Consider the following 23,466-nt stretch of genomic DNA (forward strand, 5'->3'; position numbering starts at 1 on the left):
ATGATCAGAGTAGAACACAGTATCTGCTTTATCTATGTTAAGTTTAAAACAGTGGAATCACATATAATCTGAAATTGTGCCTATGCAGTTAGAATTTCCCCTCATATCAAATAGAATAGGGACAGATGAATACTTCTGAAACTTGTCAGCATATGCATAGTAGTTGAATTTATAATATAAAATCTGAATAGAGGAAAAGCATATAAAAAAAATAAAAAGGAACCCCACTGAGCCTGGAGGAATTCCTATTGACAGTGGGAAAGCTGTAAAAATTAAACTCTTCTACAAAACAGAAAAAGTCCTGTAAAACATGTTTGAAACCAAGTGAAATGTACCTATAGGGCAGTGGTGGCTAACCTTTTTGGACTCCTGTGCCAAAAATTGTGCGCATGATTGCACGGTCGTGCTTGCGTGCCAGCACCCAGAAGGCAATGTGCCCCCACGCCCTCTACACATGTGCGCGCAATCCCACCCACCCCCGCTGCCCCCTTACCTGCACTGTGCCTCACAGCTGATTTTCAGCCGGTTTGAGGCCTTTTTCGGCCTCCAAAAGGCTTGAGGACAGCTTCCTCAGGCTTCTACAAGCTTTGTAGGCTGAAATCTAGCCCCGTTTCGTCACTTCCGGTATTTTCGGAAAAACATGAAGTGACAAAATGGGGCTAGTTTTCGGCCTTTGGGAGGCCAAAAAAGGCCTCAAACCGGCCAAAAATCAGCTGTGAGGCGCGTACATGCACAGTGAGGTAAGTTTGCCTGCAGCTCATGTGCGGGCACAAATGGCTCTGCGTGCCACAGGTTCGCCATCATGGCTATAGGGCCAAAGGAACTTAGTTGAAAAACACAGTAAAATTTGGTGATCAGAGGTGCAGCTCTAACAGCACTGATACCAATGATAGATTTTGCCTTGGCCATTAACAAGTTAGTATAGACTGTCCCACATGAAAGTGTGATTGAAATAGGTCCATAAAGTTATGGTAGAAAGTGAAGCAAGAACTACACTGTTCAAAAAAATAAAGGGAACACTTAAACAACACAATGTAACTCCAAGTCAAACACACTTCTGTGAAATCAAACTGTCCACTTAGGTAGCAACACTGATTGACAATCAATTTCACATGCTGTTGTGCCAATGGAATAGACAACAGGTGGAAAGCAGAGGCAGTTAGCAAGACATCCCCAATAAAGGAGTGGTTCTGCAGGTGGTGACCACAGACCAGTTCTCAGTTCCTATGCTTTCTGGTTGATGGTTTGGTCACTTTTGTATGCTCGCGGTGCTTTCACTCTAGTGGTAGCATGAGACGGAGTCTACAACCCACACAAGTGGCTCAGGTAGTGCAGCTCATCCAGGATGGCACATCAGTGCGAGCTGTGGCAAGAAGGTTTGCTGTGTCTGTCAGCGTAGCGTCCAGAGCATGGAGGTGCTACCAGGAGACAGGCCAGTACATCAGGAGATGTGGAGGAAGCCATAGGAGGGCAACAACCCGGCATCAGGACCGCTACCTCCACCTTTGTGCAAGGAGGGACAGGAGGAGCTCTGCAAAATGACCTCCAGCAGGCCACAACTGTGCATGTGGCTGCTCAAAATGGTCAGAAACAAACTCCATGAGGGTGGTATGAGGGCCCGACATCCACAGGTGGGGGTTGTGCTTACAGCCCAACACTGCAGGACATTTGGCATTTGCCAGAGAACAACAAATTTGGCAAATTCACCACTGGTGCCCTGTGCTCTTCACAGATGAAAGCAGGGAACACAAAAATAAGACATCCTAGATCTGAATGAATGAAATATTCTTTTTAAATACTTTGTTCATTACATAGTTGAATGTGCTGACAACAAAATCACACAAAAAATATCAATGGAAATCAAATTTAGCAACCCATGGAGGTGTGGATTTGGAGTTACACTCAAAATTAAAAGTGGAAAAAAACACTACAATCTGATCCAACTGTGATGTAATGTCCTTAAAACAAGTCAAAATGAGGCTCAGTGTGTGGCCTCCACGTGCCTGTATGACCTCCCTACAACGCCTGGGCATGCTCCTGATGAGGTGGTGGATGGTCTCCTGAGGGATCTCCTCCCACACCTGGACTAAAGCATCCCCCAACTCCTGGACAGTCTGTGGTGCAATGTGGCATTGGTGGATGGAGCGAGACATTATGTCCCAGATGTGCTCAATTGGATTCAGGTCTGGGGAATGGGCGGGCCAGTCCATAGCATCAATGCCTTCGTCTTGCAGGAACTGCTGACACACTCCAGCCACATGAGGTCTAGCATTGTCTTGCATTAGGAGGAACCCAGGGCCAACTGCACCAGCGTATGGTCTCACAAGGGGTCTGAGGATCTCATCTCAATACCTAATGGCAGTCAGGCTACCTCTGGCGAGCACATGGAGGGCTGTGCGGCCCCCTAAAGAAATGCCACCCCACACCATTACTGACTCACTGCCAAACCGGTCATGTTGGAGGATGTTGCAGGCAGCAGAACATTCTCCATGGCGTCTTCAGACCCTGTCACATCTATCACGTGCTCAGTGTGAACCTGCTTTCATCTGTGAAGAGCACAGGGCACCAGTGGCGAATTTGCCAATCTTGGTATTCTCTGGCAAATGCCAAACATCCTGCACGGTGGTGGGCTGTAAGCACAACCCCCACCTGTGGATGTCGGGACCTCATACCACCCTCATGGAGTCTGTTTTTGACCGTTTGAGCAGCCACATGCACATTTATGGCCCGCTGGAGGTCATTTTGCAGTGCTCTGGCAGTGCTCCTGTCCCTCCTTGCACAAAGGCGGAGGTAGTGGTCCTGATGCTGGGTTCTTGCCCTCCTACGGCCTCCTCCACGTCTCCTGATGTACTGGCCTGTCTCCTGGTAGCACCTCCATGCTCTGGACGCTATGCTGACAGACACAGCAAACCTTCTTGCCACAGCTCGCACTGATGTGCCATCCTGGATGAGCTTCACTACCTGAGCCACTTGTGTGGGTTGTAGGCTCCGTCTCATGCTACCACTAGAGTGAAAGCAACTGCCAGCATTCAAAAGTGACCAAACCACCAGCCAGAAAGCATAGGAACTGAGAAGTGGTCTGTGGTCACCACCTGCAGAACCACTCCTTTATTGGGGATGTCTTGCTAACTGCCTCTGCTTTCCACCTGTTGTCTATTCCATTGGCACAACAGCATGTGAAATTGATTGTCAATCAGTGTTGCTACCTAAGTGGACAGTTTGATTTCCCAGAAGTGTGTTTGACTTGGAGTTACATTGTGTTGTTTAAGTGTTCCCTTTATTTTTTTGAGCAGTGTAGTGTATAATCTCTATCAACAAATGTTTTTATACTTGCAGTATCATCTGTACTTAACCAGGTTTCTCTAAGGGCAACGAAACAGTTCAATTAAGAAAGTCTTTCTAACAATAGAATTTTCCATGATAGTTTAATTCACTTTGTCATATATATCATTACAAGTAGGAATTAAATAGCAATGGATATAAAATGAAATTCTGGAATACCTTATCATCTGACATTGTAATTTTTATTTTTTACTTTTTGTCCTAACTCAAAAGTGATGAGCTATAGTGGATATAAAAAATCTACACACCTCTTTTAGAATGCCAGGTTTTTGAGATGTAAAAAAATCAGACCAAGATAAAACACTTCAGAATTTTTTCCACCTTTAATATAATATTTAAGCTGTACAATTCAAATTAAAAACAAACTGAAATCTTTTAGAGGAAAAATAACAATAAAAATGTAAAATAAAATAGTTGTATAACCAGGGGTGGGATTCAAAAATCCCAACAACTGGTTCTCTGCCCAGTCACTGGCCATAGTGGGTTTCCCTCAGGCCTCTGGGAGGGCAAAAACAGCCTCCCCTGGGCTCCAGAGGCCCTCTGGAAGCTGGAAACAGGCCTGTTTCTGGACTTCTGGGAGGGCCATTTTTCACCTTCCCCAGAGTCTGGAGGCTTCCCTCAGGCCTCTGGGAGGGCAAATACAGCCTCCCCTGGGCTCTGGAGACCCTCCGGAAGCCAGAAACAGGCCTGTTTCAGGAACTTCCGGGAGGGCTGTTTTTCACCCTCCCAGAGCCTACACGAGGACCCTGCACTTACCTGCAGCCAAAACTTCTGGGTGGGGTGGGCAGGGCCAGCCAGTCGGTTCAACTACTGGTTCGGCGAACCAGATGTAAATTTAGCATCTAGTTCGCCTGAACGGGCTGAATCCCACCCCTGTGTATAACTGTATACATCCTCTTATAAGTAGGGAGATGACTGATCAATTAACTAATCACATGCAAACTGTGTTAAATAGTGGCCATCAATTAAAATGACTGATCAAGCCCATATAAAGTTCAGCTGTGCTAATAGGATTTTTCTGACATTTACTCAGTTGCCTCTTACAGCAAAAGCCATGATCTGCAAAGAGCTTACAAAGCATCAAAGGGGTTTCATTGTTGGAAGGTATCAGTCAGGAGAAGGGTACAAAGAAATTTCCAAGGCATTGGATATACCATGGAACACAGTGAAGACAGTCATCAAGTGGGGAAAATCTGGCACTACAGTGACATTACCAAGAACGGGATGTCTCTGCAAAATTGATGAAAAAGCAAGAAAAAAAATTGGTCTGAGAGGCTGCCAAGAGGCTTATAGCAACATTAAAAGAGCTGCAGGAATTTCTGGCAAGTATTGGTTGTGTACTACATGTGACAACAATCTCCTGTATTCCTCAAAGGTCTGGACTTGTGGGGTAGGGTGGCAAGACAGAACAGAAGCCTTTTCTTGCAAAGAAAAACATCCAAGCCTGGCTACATTTTGCAAAAACATACATCAAGTCTAGCAAAAACATGTGTGGAAACATGTTATGGTCTGATGAGACCAAGGTTGAACTTTTTGGGCATAATTCCCAAAATTATGTTTGGTGCATAGAACACTGAGCATCACCAAAAGTACACCATACCTACAGTGAAGCATGGTAGTGGCAGCATTATGGTTTGGGGTTGTTTTTCTTCAGCTGGAACTGTGACTTTAGTCAAGGTGGAGGGAATGATGAACATTTCCAAATATCAGTCAATTTCAGCAGGAAACCTTTCAGGCCTTCTGCTAAAATGATGAAGATGAAGAGGAATAAACACAATGACGACAATTATCCAAATTATATCTCCAAATCAACAAAAGAATGGCTTTACCAGAAGATGATCAAAGTTTTGGAATGGCCCAGCCACAGCCCAGCTCTGAATCCAATTCAAAATCTGTGGGGTGACCTGAAGAGGGTTGTATACATGAGGTACCCTTGCAATCTGACAGATTTGAAGTGCTTTTGCAAGGAAGAGTAGGCAAAGATTCCCAAGACAAGATGTGCCATGCTGTTAGGCTGCTACCCCAAAAGACTTGACTGCTGTCATAAAATAAAAAAGGGTTGGATTTTATTACTGATTTGCGTCCAGTCCAAGGCTGTGCTTCCATATTGGTAGTAGTGGATCTTTTTACCAAAATGGAACATTTCATCCCTTGCAAGGGGTCATCCACTGCAAAGAAACAGCTCATCTCTTTTGGACCATGTCTTTTGCTATACAGGCATGGTTTCACGACTTCTATCAGATGGGCAGTCAATCTACCCCCATGTTTTGGAAGGCATTGTTCCATTTTTTGAGGGTCTGCGTCATCCTGTCATCTGCCCAGCACCCTGCCATGAATGTTGAGGCTGAGAAAATGTGATGATGTAGCAGTATTTGGGATGTTACTCTACCAACAGCCAGGATACCTGGCCCTCACTGATTCCTGTCACACAGTTCTCTTTTACAGTCATGCACTCTGCAGATCAATTTCTATAACAACCCCCCCTCCCCTTTCAAGTATTGTATGACAGACGCCCCAGGGTCATCCTGGCTGTGCCATAGAAGAGCTCTGTTCCAGGAGTAGTAGATTATTTGCAAGAACAGCTGGCAACCTAGGCCCTCTTGAAATAGCAGCTAGACCATGCTAAACTCTCACATGAGGTCTGCAGACTCCCATCGACAGGAAGGACTGCCAATTGCTTAAGGGGACAAAGTGTGGCTGTCTGCCAAATTCCTGGTTTCTACTAGACCGGGTGTCGGCAACCCGTGGCTCCAGAGCAGCTTACGGCTCTTTGACCCCTCTCCTGCTGCTCCCTGTTGACCTGGTCGTGTGACCTGCTCTCTGCCCCAAGACACTGGCCTGACCCAGTTGCGTGACCTGTTCTCCGCCCTGAGAAGGTGCAAGCCTCTCTGCAGAGCCATGTGACTGAAGCACCCCTAGCATTTTCTCCACACTGCCCGTGACCGGCTGCTTTTTGCAATTTCGCATCCTTTACGGGCAGTTCAGCACCAGCCGCAGTCTCCATGTCAGCTCAGGAAGGAGGGGAATGGGGAGGAGCAGCCACCAGATTCAGAGGGGAAGAGCTCTGGCTCTTCTGCGCAGCATGGCCAGCTACCCACCTGAGCATGCAGTGGCGGCCGCGGAAGAAAGAGCTGCCTCTGCCTCCGTGATCCCGGCCCAGGAGGGTATCCCGCTTGTGTGTCCGCGCGAAGAGAGATGATAGAGAAAAAAGGGGAGAAAAAGAGAAATGAGAAAATGATGGGGGGAGAGAATGAGAGAGGAAAGAGGAGAGAGAGAGAAGGGGGAGGGGAAAGAAAGAACTCTGACTTATGACGAAAGCAATGGCAAGCTAGATCTCTTGCCAAGAAAACCAGTTTGCCAGAAGGCACAAATTGGAAGCAAGTCTGATTTTTTGTTTTAAGGAAATAACATGGCAAAAATGCATCTGAAAATAAGATTATTTATAATTTGGGATAATGTATTGTCAAAGTTAAAAGATGTCTGTCTGTCTGTCTGTCTATCTATCTATCTATCTATCTATCTATCTATCTATCTATCTCTATTTTTGTATCTCTCTCTCTCTCTCTCTATCTATCTATCTATCTATCTATCTATCTATCTATCTGCTTGCTATTGCTGTTAGTACAATCTTGCCAGCTTCTATCAATTTATCGTTCACTATGAAAAGATTACAGAGAAGCAATTTCCCACAATTAATAACTTTATTTTGGATTTGCTATCGTATTCAATGAGAAAGAGAGAGAGAAAGGGAAGGAGAGGAAAAAGAGAAAAACAGAAATGGGAGGGAGAGTGAGAAAGAGAGAGAGAGAGACCCATTTCTCACAGAAAACACTGGGAGCCACAAAACCTGGGTAGGTGTGGCTGGGGGTGTCATATGACTGGGTGGGAGTGACATTGAGTTGGCCACGCCCACCCAGGTTTTGTGGCTCCTGGTGTTTTCTGTGGGAAATGGGTCCAAATGGCTCTTTGAATGTTTAAGGTTGCAGACCCCTGTACTAGACCCTCTAAGAAGTTTGATGCAAAGTTTGTGGGGCCTTTTTAGATTCTCAAGCAGATTAATGCTGTGGCCTTTCGTTTGCAATTGCTACCCTCCATGAATGTTTACCTAATTTTTCATCATTCATTGCTGGTCGTGTTAGTCCTTCCTAGTCCTTTACGCTTGCAGCACTTGCTGCCACCACCAGTTGTGGAAGGTGAGGAGTACTACCAAGTTGCATAAACTCTGAGAAGTGGCAAAGGCCTGCAGTAAATAACCCTTGGAGGGATTACCCAGAGTCAGAATGTTCCTGGGAAAATGCCAGATACATACATTCCTGACTTGGTGTGATGATTCCACTAGCGTTTCCCAGACAAGCCAAGGCCATCCAAATTCCCAACTCCCTGCCCCATACTGGAGCCTGGTGGGGAATCTGTAAATGAAGGGGTTAACCTGGCAGAGGGGTGCATGATGATTGATGAGGCCCAACCATCTACTTCATTTCCCAAGGGAGAGGTGGGCGAAATCTTTTTAATTAGATGTTTTGCAGAACATGCCATCTGGTGCAGCGGATTCTTCAGATTCAGGGGGGGTGGGTTCTTTGAACTGGCATCACTCCCACCCCTCCCAGGTTTCTTGTGAGATGACATGGAAGAGGGAGAGTGGGTTGTTGTAGGAAGGGGGTAATGTTGGAGAGCAACCGCCCCAGTCAGGAGGAGGGCTTAAGTGGGGAATTAGCCTGGACTCACAATGTAAAACACAAGAGGACAAGGTCTGACCACCACCCCAATATCTTTTGAGCCTTTCTCGGGTGAAAGCTGCCAGTCTGGGGGGATTCCTGTATTCAGAGAACAATAAAGTAGCTAGTATAAACTACACGTGTGGGTCTGGTTGTTCATGTCTGACATCTCCCTTTGAAATTACATCACATAAACAACTTATTCCCATATGCAACCCTTTTCATTTGATAAATCCAAAAATCATTCATTCTGTTCTAATCATTTTCAGTGAGAAGTACTTATTGTGTAATCAGTGATCAAACGAGGCATGGTACAGTGGTTAGAATGCAGTATTGCAGGCTAACTCACTGTTTACTGCTTGGAGTTTAATTCTGACCGGCTTAAGGTTGACTCAGCCTTCCATCCTTCTAAAGTCGGTAAAATGACCCAGATTGTTGGCGGCAATATGCTGACTCTGTAAACCACTTAGAGATGGCTGTAAAGCACTCTGAAGCTGTATGTAAGTCTGCTACTGCTATTTACTATTCCTTTCTCTTGCATAGCATTCTGGCATTATTAATCCTTAATTTGGCATTGAGTTGTTGTTACAGAACCTGATATCCACCCATATCTTCTTCCCATCCCAATTTTAAGGTTTCAGCAGCCCTCCTATTTTCACCAAGTTCTAGAATTACTCTTGGTCTTGATATTCTTTCTTTGTAAATCTAGTAGTAATCCATAATCTGTTTAACTTTTCATCTCTTAATATTTGTATTTCCTCTTTTTATTGTTTCTATTTTATTTTCAAAAATTTCAACCTTGACTTTCATTCATTCCACCTCTCCACTTAGTCCTGCAGATTCTTTAAACTTACTCTTCATGTCTTATCTCTTCTAAATGGTGCATTCACACAGGCAGTTATTGGTGCAATTATTGTAGTATTCTTTCCCAATTCCTCAAAGATCCTTTGGAATACTTCAAGTATAATACTTTTTCTGTCACTGTAAATTGTTAGCCCCAATTAGTTCAAATAGAGCTGTTTACCATGGAGATGTATATTAACTTTTTACTTGTTTTGAAAATATTTTAAAATCATTAAATCAAAATTCAACTGTCCCTATCAGCCCATTTTAAACTTTTTAAATTTAAACTCTTGCAAGCTTTTTGCTTTCATTTAGTTTTCAATCCTTTCAATTGTTCCTTTGCTCTTATCTTTAATCTGGGATGAAGGATCACTCACTAGGTAGTTTCATTGCTCTGCTGCATTGAAGATCTCTCTTTAACTTTGAAATAAATATTTGTCCAAAGCCAAATATTTGTCCTTTTACAGGCTCCACTGCAGCTGTGAGTTCACTCTGTCTCCCACAGTCTCTGATACTCAAGACTCACAAAGAGCACACAGAACCTCTTTGGAACTTGTGGGTTTTCTTGTGAGGAGCAGCAGCCTTTTGGCGTACAATTGGGTAGTCTCCTAGCGTCTCCTTATTGCGAGTAGCACTGTTGACCCAGCTTTAATGCCTGGCCAGTGGTCTTTGCCACAGCATTGTCTCCACTGTTCACATAACCACATCAGTCTGTTATTTTTCATCTACCTGGCATGAGTATTGGAATCTGAGTGGTATAGAACTTTTCAAGACTAGATTGTTAATCCAGGCATGCTCTTCTAGCCTTAAGAGTAGGGGATATTGGTTTTGTCCTGTGAAATTAGAACATTAAACATTGATAGGTTTGTAAACTTTTTTCTTTTTGCTGAACAGTGCCCCTTAATTTGTGATTTGCACAGGCCTCAATCAGTCTCCATTTCCAGGCAAATAAAAGGTTTGGACTAGTAATACTTGAAATAAAGACAAGCAAGCTGACTGATAGTTGTACCGAGTTGATTTTTAGATATTATGTTTTAAGTATCAGTACTACTTGATGACTATATAGGGTATTTTAAAACTTCCAGCATTGTGAAAACAGTAATACTGAAGAATTACATTAATCATTGGCTTTTAAGTAGCCTTGATCTTTTGTAACTGTTTAATCTAGTGCCATTCTTATCCTATACAACACAAAGGCACAACATGCATTGAAAGTTTACTTCCTTTAAGCATGTTTTTAAAAAGTTGCACAGTATAGATAGTCCTCGACATAGAACAGTTCATTTAGTGACTGTTCAAAGTTACAACGGCACTGAATAAAGTGACTTATGACCATTTTTCACATTGCAGCCATCCCCATGGTCACACGATCAAAATTTAGATGCTTGGCAACTAGTTCATATTTATGACCGTTGCAGTGTCCTGGGGTCATGTGATCATCTTTTACGACCTTCTGACAAGCAAAGTCAATGGGGAAGCCAGATTCACTTAACAACAAGGTTACTAACTTAACAAATGCAATGATACACTTAACATCTATGGCAAGAAAAGTCATAAAGTAGGGCAAACTCACTTAAATGTTTCACTTAGTAACATAAATTTTGGGCTCAATTGTGGTTGTAAGTCAAGGACTACCTGTATTAATCTCAGTTTGATAAGTTTGTTGCCCATATCATTTTTGTATCAATATTTGCTGAATGTACTCACTATTGTGGAGTCATGTTTATGGATTATTTAAATAATCTTTTAATGTAAGCAGAAGATGACCAAGCAGAGCCCAAGGGCAGGGTCAAACACATCATCAGTTGGGAGCCATTACATTTCCACAAGAGACCTAAGTCCATCCCCGCACCCCAATCAATTCCATTGACCCTTATCTATAGCACTAACTTGGCTTGACCATTAGCAGATCAGATTCTTGCATATAGGTAACATGAAATAAACTTTTAGTGCTTTGAACTCTACTCCTGTTCCTGGTTTCTTGTAATCTGATGTACTCTACAAAATTTTCATGGACTACTACGAAAACCATAGCATGGCATCGGAGCCACAAGCTGGAGCAGCAGCAGAGAATTCAGGGATGGACACCATCCGCAGATGCCAAGACAGTTTGGAGACAGAAGTGTGGAACTCAGCAGGTAATAGGCATCAAATACTCTAGCAGTTGCAACATTTAGCTCAAAAATTTCCTCCACCACCTTCAGCACCTTCCTCTGCCAGTAGCCTGTGCCCTACTGCACACTACACCTGGCTGTTTTCTGGAGATGTATGCAGGACACTTGGATAAGATAACATTTCTGGCTCAATGTTACATATTCATCGGCAACAGGCCAGGGGAGTTCATGACAGACAGACCACAAGTATCCTCCATTCTCAGCCTCCTCACAGCTTCAGCCACCAGATGGGTCCTCCCTATGATTAAATGCAATGATCTGGTCTTGGATAACTTCCAGAAATTAATAATCAACTTCAGGCAACACTTCAGTGATCCCATAAAAGGAAGACACAGCAATGCAATAATTGTACCAACTCTGGCAAGGCAACCATCAAGTTAGATTCTGCATTGAGGACTTCAAATTAATTTCAGCTGATTTGAATTGGAATGAGCATTCACTGATGGCATAGTTCTGACATGGCAGAATGAAAGAATTGCAGTTGAACCTATCAGGCAGGAAGTTCACCAAATGCTGAATTAAATCTACAGGTCATACATTATAATTGACTCATGTTTAGAAGAGATCTGGGCTTACTACACCCATCACAAGCTACCAGGTCCTCAACTCCCATCTCCAGTCCTCTCTTCCCCACCCCCCCCACTTACACAGACTGCAATGGATCAAGGGGTTGAGGAGTCCATGCAGATTACCATAGTCAGGCAACCAGGCAATCCTCAGCCACAGAATAGAATAGACTTCTTTATTGGCCAAGTGTGACTGGACACACAAGGAATTTGTCTCGGTGCATATGCTCTCAGTGTACATAAAAAATACATTCGTAAAGAGTCAAGAATCCTAAGGTACAGCACTTAGTAATAGTCATAGGGTACAATAAGCAATCAAATCATACTAGGAAACAGTCAATATAAATCGTAAGGATACAAGCGGCAAGTTACAGTCATACAGTCGCAAGTGGGAGGGGATGGGTGATGAGTGATGAGAAGATTTTTTTATTTTTTTTATATAAAACAAATCCATTCTATTTCAATCATGCGTCGATTAGGTACATATTTCACTTATTGACCATTATAAATGATGTTCTTATCAAGTCTAACAATACAATATTAATCACATTCCCACATATATCTATTACTTAGATTTCTCTAATTACTCTATAAATCTCTTTTAATTTATATTATTCTCTATCCATTGATAAAACATATTCCATACCGTATAATAATCAGTTTCTTCTTTTTCTTTAATTTCTAGTGACAATCTATTCATTTCTGCACATTCAAATATTTTTTCAATTATTTTTTCCTCTTATCAGTAATTTGTCACTCTTCCAATATGGGGCAAATACTATTCTAGCCACTGTTAAAACATATATAATTAAATAAAACTTTAGTATAGCCTTCTGGTACCATTCCTAATAGGAATATTTCAGGTTTCAGATCTATGTGCTGTTTAATCATTTTTTCTAACCATGTATGCCTTTTAGCCTCTGTGCAAGTCCATCACATATGATAATATGTTCCTGGCGTTTGATGACATTTCCAACATTTCATTAATTTATCTTTAAACATTTTCGCTAGTCTTGCTGGTGCTAAGTGCCATCTATAAAACATCTTATATAAATTCTCCTTATACAATGTTGATATTGTCAATTTATAATTCCTATTCCATAATTTCTGCCATTTATCCAATTCTATAGCATATCCAAAGTTTTTTACTCATGCAATCATCGTTTGTTTAACTTCTTATTCTTCTAGCTTGACACCCAATAAATAACAATATAATCTTTTAATCAATTTATCCTCTGTTCCTGTTAATAATTTATCCAATTCTGACAACTCTTATCAATTCCTTCATCTTTCATATCTTTTTCATATCTTGTTTGTATCTGTATGTATGAATACCAGTCTATATCTAATCCTTGTTCATTTAATTCGTGTTTTGAGATCACCCTTTTCGTTTAAAATATATATCTAGTAACATTCCCCATTTTACAAACATTTGGATATACAAGTGCTTCTGTTGTTGATAACCAGACTGGAACCTTCATATAGTGTTGTTCCCTTGTTTTTCCCCACATACGTAATAGTGCCTCTCTAACCATGTGTCTCTGAAAGTACCCATGTGTTTTCCCTTTTCTGTACCATAAGAACACATGCGATCCCATTTGTAAATCATGTTCTTCCGACGTTAATAATCTTTTATTTCTCAGTAATATCCATTCCTTCATCCATGTTAAGATGGTAGCCTGATAATAAATCTCCCCTAGATCTAACATCTTGTAGCATTTTAATATTGATCCTTGCTTTCTTCCCTTGCCATATATATTTCAACACCATTTTGTTAATGTCTTCAAAATATTTTTCCTCTAACTTAATTGGAATTGTCTGAAACAGATATAGTATTTTGGGTAATATATTCATTTTAATCGCCGCTACTCTTCCAGTCAGTGAAAGTTGCATATTGCCCCATTTTTCTATTTCTGTTTTAATCTGCTGTTTCAGCTTATAATAGTTATCTTCTTCAATTGTTCCACATCTCGCTGTCAAGTGTATTTCTAGATATTTAACTTTTTAAACTATCTGAATATATTTTTGTCAGGTTTTTTTTCTGTCATATTTTTAACCAAAATCTTTGTTTCCCTTTATTTATTTTTAATCCAGCCATTTTCCCATATTCCTCTACTCTGGTTATCAACTTGAGTCCTGTTTTCAGAGGTTGTTCTAATATGAAAATCAGATCATCTGCAAATGCCTGTAATTTGTATACTTCTTTTTTTATTTCCATCCCTTTTATCTCTTTATCTTCTCTAACAATTCTATGTAACACTTCTAAGGTTAAAATAAACAACAGTGGAGACAAGGGACATCCCTGTCTTATTCCTTTCCCAATATTTTTTTCCAGTCATCTCTCCATTAACCAATACCTTTCCATATTGTTCATAATATATAGTCTTAATCATATTTATAAATCTGTCCCCAAATTCTATTTCCTTCATTTGCATCAAGATAAATTGCCAATTCACATTGTCAAATGCTTTTTGTGCATCCAAGAATATCAATGCCACCTGCTTCTCAGGGTGTGCGTCATAATATTCCAGAGTATTCAAAATTACTCTCATATTGTCTCTTATTTGTCTCTTAGGTAGAAAGCCATTTTGGTCAGTATGTATAAAATGATTTAAATATCTCTTCAGTCTTTCAGCCATTATCGATGCAAATATTTGATAGTCTGAGTTCAACAGCGATATTGGCCTATAACTCTTGTTGTAAATCTGTTTCCTCTTTTGGTATGAGGGTGATATACACTTCCACCCATGACTTAGGTATTTTGGCTTTAGTCAAAATTTCATTTACAACTTCTAATAACACTTTATACATTTCTGCAGGCAGGCCATCCGGTCCTGGAGCTTTCCCATTATTTTGTCTTTGAATTGCTTCTGTTAATTCCATCATTGTAATTTTCCCTTCCAACATTATTTTAGTTTCTTCTGATACTTTAGGTAAGTCCATTCTTTTAAAATATTCCTCTATCTCTTCTATCTCAACTTTTTCTTCCTTGTATAGTTCGCTACAATACTTTTGTATTATTTCTTTTTTATCCTCACTGCGAGAACACATATTTCCTTTGTTGTCCATTAGCTGAGATATCCTTTCCTTTATCCTTTTTTAGTTTATATGCCAACCATCTACCTGGTTTGTTTGTATTTTCAAAAAAGTTCTGTTTGGTTTGCTTGATTTTTTGTGCTAAGTCCTCTTTGTCTATTATTTCCAGTTTGTGTTTTGTCAAAGTCATTTTATATTGAATTTCTTTCCTTTGCGGATTCCTTTGTAGTTCTTCCAATTTTTTATATTCTTCTTCTAATATTTTTGTACTTGTCTTTTTGTTTCTCTTTCCAATGTATATTATTGTTAGTCCTCTTATATAAGCTTTAGCAGTGTCCCACACATTTTGTAATGAGGTTTCTTCCTTTTTATTTTGCTCAAAGAAATTTTTTGACTCTTTCCATATATTCCATATATTCTTTTTCTTTCAGTATTAGATTATTCATCGTCCATTTTGATTTCTTTTTTGTCCTTTCCATATTACTTTAATTGGGTTATGATCAGCCCATGTATTTGTTTCTATGCTTACGTCTTGTATATTTGCAATTATTTCTGTTGTTGCCCATAACATATCTATTCGAGACCAAGATAAGTGTCTATTTGAGTAAAATGTATATTGTCTCTTTTCTGGATATCTTTCTCTCCAAGCAACTTGAATTGCTAGTTCTTCTGCCATTTTAAAAAATGCTGTAGGTAGTGTTTTCCTGTTCTTTTTATTTGTCTTTTGTGTTTTATAGTCCTTTTTAATATCTATTATTGCATTGTAATCACCAATAATACAAATATGTTCATATTACAATTTTATTATTTTCTTGTATCATAAAATTCTTCTTGACTTTCATTTGGAGCATAAATCGCCACCAATAGAGTCTTTTTATAATTCATCATTGTCTCAATTATTAATACCCTTCCTTCTTCATCTTGGTAAATTAATTTCTTTTTATAGTATCTTTTATATATAATGCTATTCCTCTTTTACTTTGTTGTGCCAATGTAGTATACAATTTCCCAATCTTGGAGTATTCTAATACTTTCTCATGCTGTTTCTTAATATGTACTTCTTGTAGATAAATTATACCCATTTTTAATTTATCCAATTTATTAAATATTATTTTCCTTTTAATTGCTGAATTTAGTCCATTTATTTTGAGTATCATTAATTTAACTTCTTCTTCCATGGTTTTATTTGTTATATGGTCTAGTTGATCTTGTCACTCTCAATTCTCTTTGCTCCTTGGCTCTTTCCTCTTCTCTGATGGCTCTTACCTCCTCGTCTCTTTGTTCTGCTTTGTTGTCTCTCTTCTCTCTACTGCTTCTTCCTGTTTTATTGCTTCTGTCTCTCCTCTCTTTTCTCCTTCATATTCTCTGAAGTACTGATCATAGAATAATTCTGCTTTTTCAATTGTATCTATTCTATGTCTTTGTTCTCGCCAAGTCACCATTATTCCTTCTGGTATCAGCCATCTAAAATTAATTTCTCTTTTAATCAAACATTTAGTTAGAAATTGATATTCTCTTCTCAGGTCTCCTACAGGTTTTGGTATCTGTTTCAGCACTATTGTTTCTTTTCCTTTATATTTTAGTGGTTCATCTCTCACCGCCTTCAGTATTTCTGTTCTTATAGCCTTCTTTGTAAATCTAATATGAACTTCTCTTGGCAACTTATGTCTCATTCCATATCGTGTCTGAACTCTAAAGATTTTGTCCATATCATATATCATTCTCTCCTTTGTCTCCTCTCTAGCAGCTGCAAGGAGATCTGCCATTATATCTGCCAAATTTTCATCTTTTTCCTCTGCCATGTTTTGAAATCTTAAATAATAGTCGGCCTTGTCCATTTCCAACATGATAATTTTCTTCTCCTTAGTTTGATCTGATCTTGATAATTGATAATCCATTTCTCCAACTCTTTTTTCCATGATTGATGCTTTTTCTTCCATCTTCCCCATTCGTTTTTCACTTTTTTCCATCATTTCTTGGATAGTCTCTATTTTCTCTTTTACATTATCTACTTTTCCTTCTATCTTCCCTACTTTTTCATCTAATCTCCCTATTTTATCATCCATCCTTGTCATTTGGTCTTGCATTGTTTGAAGTACTGCTTTCATTTCAGCTTGCATTGTCACTGCCTTTTCCTGTTGGGTAATCAAATCAAGTGTACTTTGACTTCTACGGCTGGATGCCCTGATGATGAGGCTGAGGTTGGTGTAGATGTTGCTGTTTTCCATCTTGGGCTATTATCTTTTCAATTTGTAATCCACCAAGTCTTCCCCAGGTTCAGGGGGAGGAAACGAAGGAAAAAAGAAAAATCTGCAGGTTCTTCTATACCTTAATCCACATCGAAGAGACACCAATTAGAGTAAAAAAAATCGAAGAGGGAAGAGCAACCACCAAGGAAAACTAAATTCAAAAAATAAAAAAGCCTTTAAAAATGAAAAAGGAGAGCAATCCAAATCCAATAATTCCAACACATCCAATAGAAAAAGGTTAAAAAAGGAAAAAGGAAAGAAAAAATTAATTCCAATATTATTCCAAAAAAGAAGGAAGGGTACTCCAAAATCCACAAGCAATAAGAAAAAAATAAGCCCAATATCAAAAAAGAGGGGGGGAAGTAATAAAAATAGTTCAGAATAAAATAGGAAACAAAAGAGAAGTTTCTTAGTAATATCCACTAGGAAGGAATTGCAAAGATCAAGTCTTTTATATTAACAGTGCTATTTGCCACTCTATCCAAATAGTTTAAAGAAAAAGAAAAGGAAAAACAGTTCAGTGAAAGGGGCCTCTGCTTTTGCGTCTGTTTCTTTGTTTCTCTTAGTGTCAACGAGCTACACTGTTTGATACAAGTTGTCACTGTAGCTTTCTGTTTCTGTAAATACTTGTATCTTGTTTTAACTTCTTTGTTGTTCAAGGTCAACTTAGAATTTCATTGTTCCATTCACCTCTTTCCAATGTTCCTCTCTGATAGATGGCACTGTTACAAAGTGATTAAGGTTCCCTATAAGTCTTTACAGTTTTTTGAAAGATAGAAAAAGAAAAGAATTTAAACAGTTTAAAAATTTAAAAAATATCAGAGAAGTAAAAAAAATCAATTCCAAAGAAATATCATCCAATTTCTCAGCTTATTCACTCTAATAAATCCAATTAATCCAGTCCAGTCCAGTTAAAAATAATTGTAGAAAAAGAAAAGGTTTGTCTTCTTTGTAATTAATGGTTTCCTCTTCTATAGAGCGCCGGAAACCGGTCTCATCGCCGCTTTCTTCCAGGGGGGCAATTTTCTACCACCCACCCTTTTAATGCTGGCTTTCTCTTCATCCTTTTCTTTTTTCAGGGGGCTCTTCTTTAGTCAAAAAATAAAGAGTTCTCACCTAAATCAACCACGCTTTCACTTTCCTTCTTTCCGCCGGAGACTGTCCCAGCCTTGTAGCGGTTCGCATTGACTGCTTCCCCTTTGAGTCAGTTAGAGAGGCTATCTCTGAATCAACCAGGGATATTGCGGTATCCCTGGGATCAGCAGAGTGTCCTCTCCTCAATCGTCATTCCTCCGGAATGATTTAGGTCCTTAGGACCACCGGCTCTTGGGATTTCAACGTCCTCCCCATGGAGACCCAGGAATTTCGCTGTATCGCTGCAACGTCAGCTCCACCCTCGAGTGATGAGAAGATTAATAGTAATAGTAATGCAGACTTTGTAAATAGTTGGACAGTGTTGAGGGAATTATTTATCAGAGTGATGGCATTCAGGAAAAAAACTCCTTGTGTCTAATTGTTCTGATGTGCAGTGCTTTATAGCATTGTTTTGAGGGTAGGAGTTGAAACAGTTTATGTCCAGGATGTGAGGGGTCTGTAAATATTTTCACAGCCCTCTTTTTGACTTGTGCAGTATACATGTCCTCAATTGAAGGCAGGTTGGTAGTAATTGTTTTTTCTGCAGTCCTAATTACTCTCTGAAATCTGTGTCTGTCTTGTTGGGTTGCAGAACCAAACCAGACAGTTATAGAGGTGCAGAATGGCAGAGACACAGAGATTTACAACTCTGCTTCTACTGTGGAGAATTTGGGCACATGGTCAAGGACTGCCCATCCAAAGCACCCAGGAGAGGAAACAGGCATTCCAGCCATAATTCCAGTGAGACCGGTCTGGAGAGCAAGCCATACAACCAGGAAAAGGACAACAGCCCCTCCCGCAAGAGCTCACAGGAGAGGGTCACCAAACACTGAATGGCGTTCACATACAACCCCACCAAAGTAGGTTAAAAATTGATGCCACATTACATCTCCCAAGTTGGCAGGGAAGAAATTGTTACTGCTTTACTAGATTCAGGAGTGACAGCTAACTTTATAAACCTTGCAACAGTACAAGAGCTCAAGATTCCCATGGGCCTTTTGAAGTCTCCCTTGCAAGTCAAAACCATTGATGGCTAGCTTTTGAAAGCACGTCCTATTACACATTCCACAGCCCTTCTACACTTAGTCATAGCCAAACACTTGGAGAAGTTAACCCTTTTCGTGACTAACCACCTGGACCTTCCAATAGTGCTGGGATCAGGCTAGTTTCAACTTCACAGCCCCATGATGCACTGAAAGAGGCAGACAATTTCTTTTGTTAATGCAGGTTATCTCCTGCATTGTGATCGGCACTCTGGAAACCCCCCACCAGCCACCCCTGAAGGCAAGTAGATTCCCAATCTACCAATTGAGTACACAGACTTCGTAAATGTTTTTGGGGAGGATGAAGTGTCAAACCTTCCCACACAGAGAGATTGCGATTCTGCCACAGACCTAGTCCCAGGTGCAAAAATACCTTCCCAGAGACAGCATCTAATGTCAGAGAAGGAATTAGCAACCCTGAAGCAATATTTGGACTCTTAACTTGCAAAAGGGCTATATTCAGCCAAAATCACCAGCCTCAGCTCCAGACTTTCTGTTCCCAAGAAACAAGATTCAACTGTATTGAGCAAAAGTGGGGTCCCCCCCAGGGCTTCCAGTGGTGACGTCACGTTGGTGCGGAGCAAGGAGGAGGGAGATCCATTCTCTTTTTCACGATTTTTCTTCTCTGGAGGCTTATCGAGGCGCGGTTAAATCCTGGAGGGATCTACGGAATAGAGGGGTAACGAGGAAGGCAACCTCCCGTTATGAAGAAGGGAAACCTCTCAAACCCGATGAGAAGGAGGTCAGCCAGCATGGCGGATCCAGAGTTGTGACAGCCAACTGTGGATCAAGGAAGGAAGAAAGGGGAAAGAAGCATAAAATACAGAACTATACAGAACTATTCATAGTATATCCCATAAGTTATATACAACTCACTCTATAGATAGATAGATAGATAGATAGATAGATAGATAGATAATTTGTTTTCTTAAGTTTTCGCGGGTACTTACATGTATGGTATTCAGCTTTGTTCGGGTATTTTCCCACGTCATTATAGTTGTGCTTTTAAAGTTGTAGCAACGTTTGGCGGAATCTCATCTGCCATCATCAGGTTTCTGTATAGTGTTAATCTGTGAGTCAGATTTTCACAGCTGTTTCTGTTTTAAATTTGATGCTAGCCTACTGCTATGCCAGAATGTTTTTTTCTTCATCCTGATTGCTTGGGAGTTTTGGTCTGTGTTTATTGGTCTTGGAGTTTGCTGTGTTTTGCTTGATTGGTGTTTCTAATATCTTCTGTCTGTTTTGTAGCTTTTTTTGTCTTGATTGGCTGGCAACATTGTGTTTCCTGCATTGGAGGCTTTTAGTGCGGCTTGGCTCTGAGTAAACGGATGGCTATCATTTATTAGGAAGCTAGGTTTCATCTGGGTGCCTGGTTGGGGTGTGTTTGAGCAGGAGGTATCGGGGGGATCTGTCTGTGCCCAGGTGTTTGCCTGGCTTGTGGTGTGGAGATTTTTTTGTTTGAGAGTGCAGGCTTCCAGATAATTGACAGTCTGGTGGAGTCATCTCTTCTATTCATGCTTTCAGGTCTTTTTTCAATCTCTATGGCTTCTCTGACAATTCTGTAGCTGGGGTTTTCTATAGTGGCTAGGGTTTTGGTGCTATTGAAGTCGATACTATGACCTGTGGCTTTCATGTGTTGGACTAGTGAGGAAGTATGTTCCAGCTTTTTTACTGCATTTTTGTGTTCATCTAGGCGGGTACTTATTCTTCTATTGGTCTGTCCAATGTATGTGGCCGGGCATGATGCACAGGGGACTTCGTATATGCCTTGGTTTTCCAGGTCAATTTTATCTTTGGGGTTTCTTAGGATGGCTGCTATTTTTCTGTCTGTTTTGACAGAAACAGAATATATGCATATATGAAGTCCCCTGTGCATCATGCCCTGCCACATACATTGGACAGACCAATAGAAGAATAAGTACCCGCCTAGATGAACACAAAAATGCAGTAAAAAAGCTGGAACATACTTCCTCACTAGTCCAACACATGAAAGCCACAGGTCATAGTATCGACTTCAATAGCACCAAAACCCTAGCCACTATAGAAAACCCCAGCTACAGAATTGTCAGAGAAGCCATAGAGATTTAAAAAAGACCTGAAAACATGAATAGAAGAGATGACTCCACCAGACTGTCAATTATCTGGAAGCCTGCACTCTCAAACAAAAAAAATCTCCACACCACAAGCCAGGCAAACACCTGGGCACAGACAGATCCCCCCGATACCTCCTGCTCAAATACACCCCAACCAGGCACCCAGATGAAACCTAGCTTCCTAATAAATGATAGCCGTCCATTTACTCGGAGCCAAGCCGCACTAAAAGCCTCCAATACAGGAAACACAATGTTGCCAGCCAATCAAGACAGAAAAAGCTACAAAACAGACAGAAGATATTAGAAACACCAATCAAGCAGAACACAGCAAACTCCAAGACCAATAAACACAGACCAAGACTCCCAACCAATCAGGATGAAGAAAAAACCATTCTAGCACAGCAGTAGGCTAGCCCCAAATTTAAAACAGAAATGGCTGTGAAAATCTGACTCACAGACAGACGAACACTATACAGAAGCCTGATGATGGCAGATGAGATTCCGCCGAAACGTTGCTACCGCTTTAAAAGCACAACTATAATGACGTGGGAAAATACCCGAACAAAGCTGAATAACTAACATACATACATACATACATACATACACATAAAAATATACAAAAATATATAAATATAAATAAATATAAATATGTATGGTATTCAGCTTTGTTCAGGTATTTTCCCACGTCAATATAGTTGTGCTTTTAAGGTTGTAGCAATGTTTCGGCAGAATCTCATCTGCCATCATCAGGCTTCTGTATTGTGTTCATCTGTGAGTCAGACTTCTACAGTTGTTTCAGTTTTAAATTTGGGTCTAGCCTACTCTAGTAGTATCCGCGAAAGTAGTGCCCGCGAAAGTACTAGTAAGTATCCGCGAAAACTTAAGAAAACAAATATAAATATAAATATAAATGTGTGTGTGTGTGTATATGTATGTATGTATGTATGTAGGTCTAGGTGTTCTCGGGTCTTTTCCCATGTAAGATTAAGAGTATCTTGGCCGTGTTTCGGCAAGGTCCCACTCGCCATCCTTAGGCTGGTGCTTTCATGGCGAGTGGGACCTTGCCGAAACGTCGCCAAGATACTCTTAATCTTACATGGGAAAAGACCCGAGAACACCTAGACCTACATACCTGTACCTGTGAAAATCTACTAAAATATATATATTTATATATATATGTATGTATGTATGTATTTGTTTTCCTAAGTTTTCGCGGGTGTTTTTAAGTATGGTATTCAGCTTTGTTCGGGTATTTTCCCACGTCATTTTCATTGTGCTTTTAAAGTTGTAGCAACATTTTGGCAGAATCTCATCTGCCATCATCAGGCTTCTGTATAGTGTTTGTCTGTAAGTCAGACTCACAGAGAGATTCAGAGAGATTCGGCCGAGAGTCAGAGAGATTCTGCTGAAACGTTGCTACAACTTTAAAAGCACAACAAAAATGACGTGGGAAAATACCCGAACAAAGCTGAATACCATACATGTGTGTGTGTGTGTGTGTGTGTGTGTGTGTGTGCATAGAGTGACTGGATTTAGATTTCTGTTTATGGTATATATACTATCATTTATATTATATTCAATATATATTACAAATAATTAACAGGAAAGACCAGTGTATAGCATAATATTCACTACATATATATAGTTATAAATAGAGCATAAATATATATGAACTTACATTTGATTAAATAGTTGAAAATAATAGAAAATTAATTCTACATCTATCTTTACCCTTAGCTATTTATAAATATTTGAATCAGATTGTAACCTTTATGTATTTATATATTATTTATATTATTTTTACTATATCTTAGTATTATTGATATTATTGATACTGTCTATTAACCTATTTAGAGGAAGATATACAATAGAGATTATATTGTAAGAATATATGATCATAAATTTAAGTGTGACTATAGTAACATTGAATTAGCATTATAGTATAATATTGGATATTGAATGATAACCTGTGTATAAATTGGGAGAACTTTGTATATGATAAATGGGTAAGTGGAAATTGCAGGGGTAAAGGGTAGCCAATTGATGGTATTGTGGAAAAATATCTTCAGGGTACTGAAAATGACAAGTATAACGACCACTACAAAAACAGGGAAGAAAATGTCAAATCCATCATTGACAATAGCATCCCCGTCGGGTCAATGTTCAATAGAGGATATGCTGAGTGGTGAGAAAACAGGCTCTATACTGAGTATGCAGACCATGCAGATGACTCTCCTTACGATACAGGAAACTGATGAGAATGCAAGAGGT

The 23,466-nt window shown here is 39.9% G+C and overlaps 1 protein-coding gene across 14 annotated transcripts in view; it reads left to right on the forward strand.

Moving 5' to 3' along the window:
- The window catches only part of LOC113450252 (WW domain-containing adapter protein with coiled-coil-like), a 137,048-nt gene that overhangs the window by 63,744 nt on the left and 49,838 nt on the right, over window positions 1-23,466 (forward strand). The window lies entirely within an intron of this gene.

The sequence above is a fragment of the Pseudonaja textilis genome, unplaced genomic scaffold, assembly GCF_049901715.1.
Source record: "Pseudonaja textilis isolate UNSWEBS1 unplaced genomic scaffold, rPseTex1.2 PTEXSCF22, whole genome shotgun sequence".
NCBI lineage: Eukaryota > Metazoa > Chordata > Lepidosauria > Squamata > Elapidae > Pseudonaja > Pseudonaja textilis.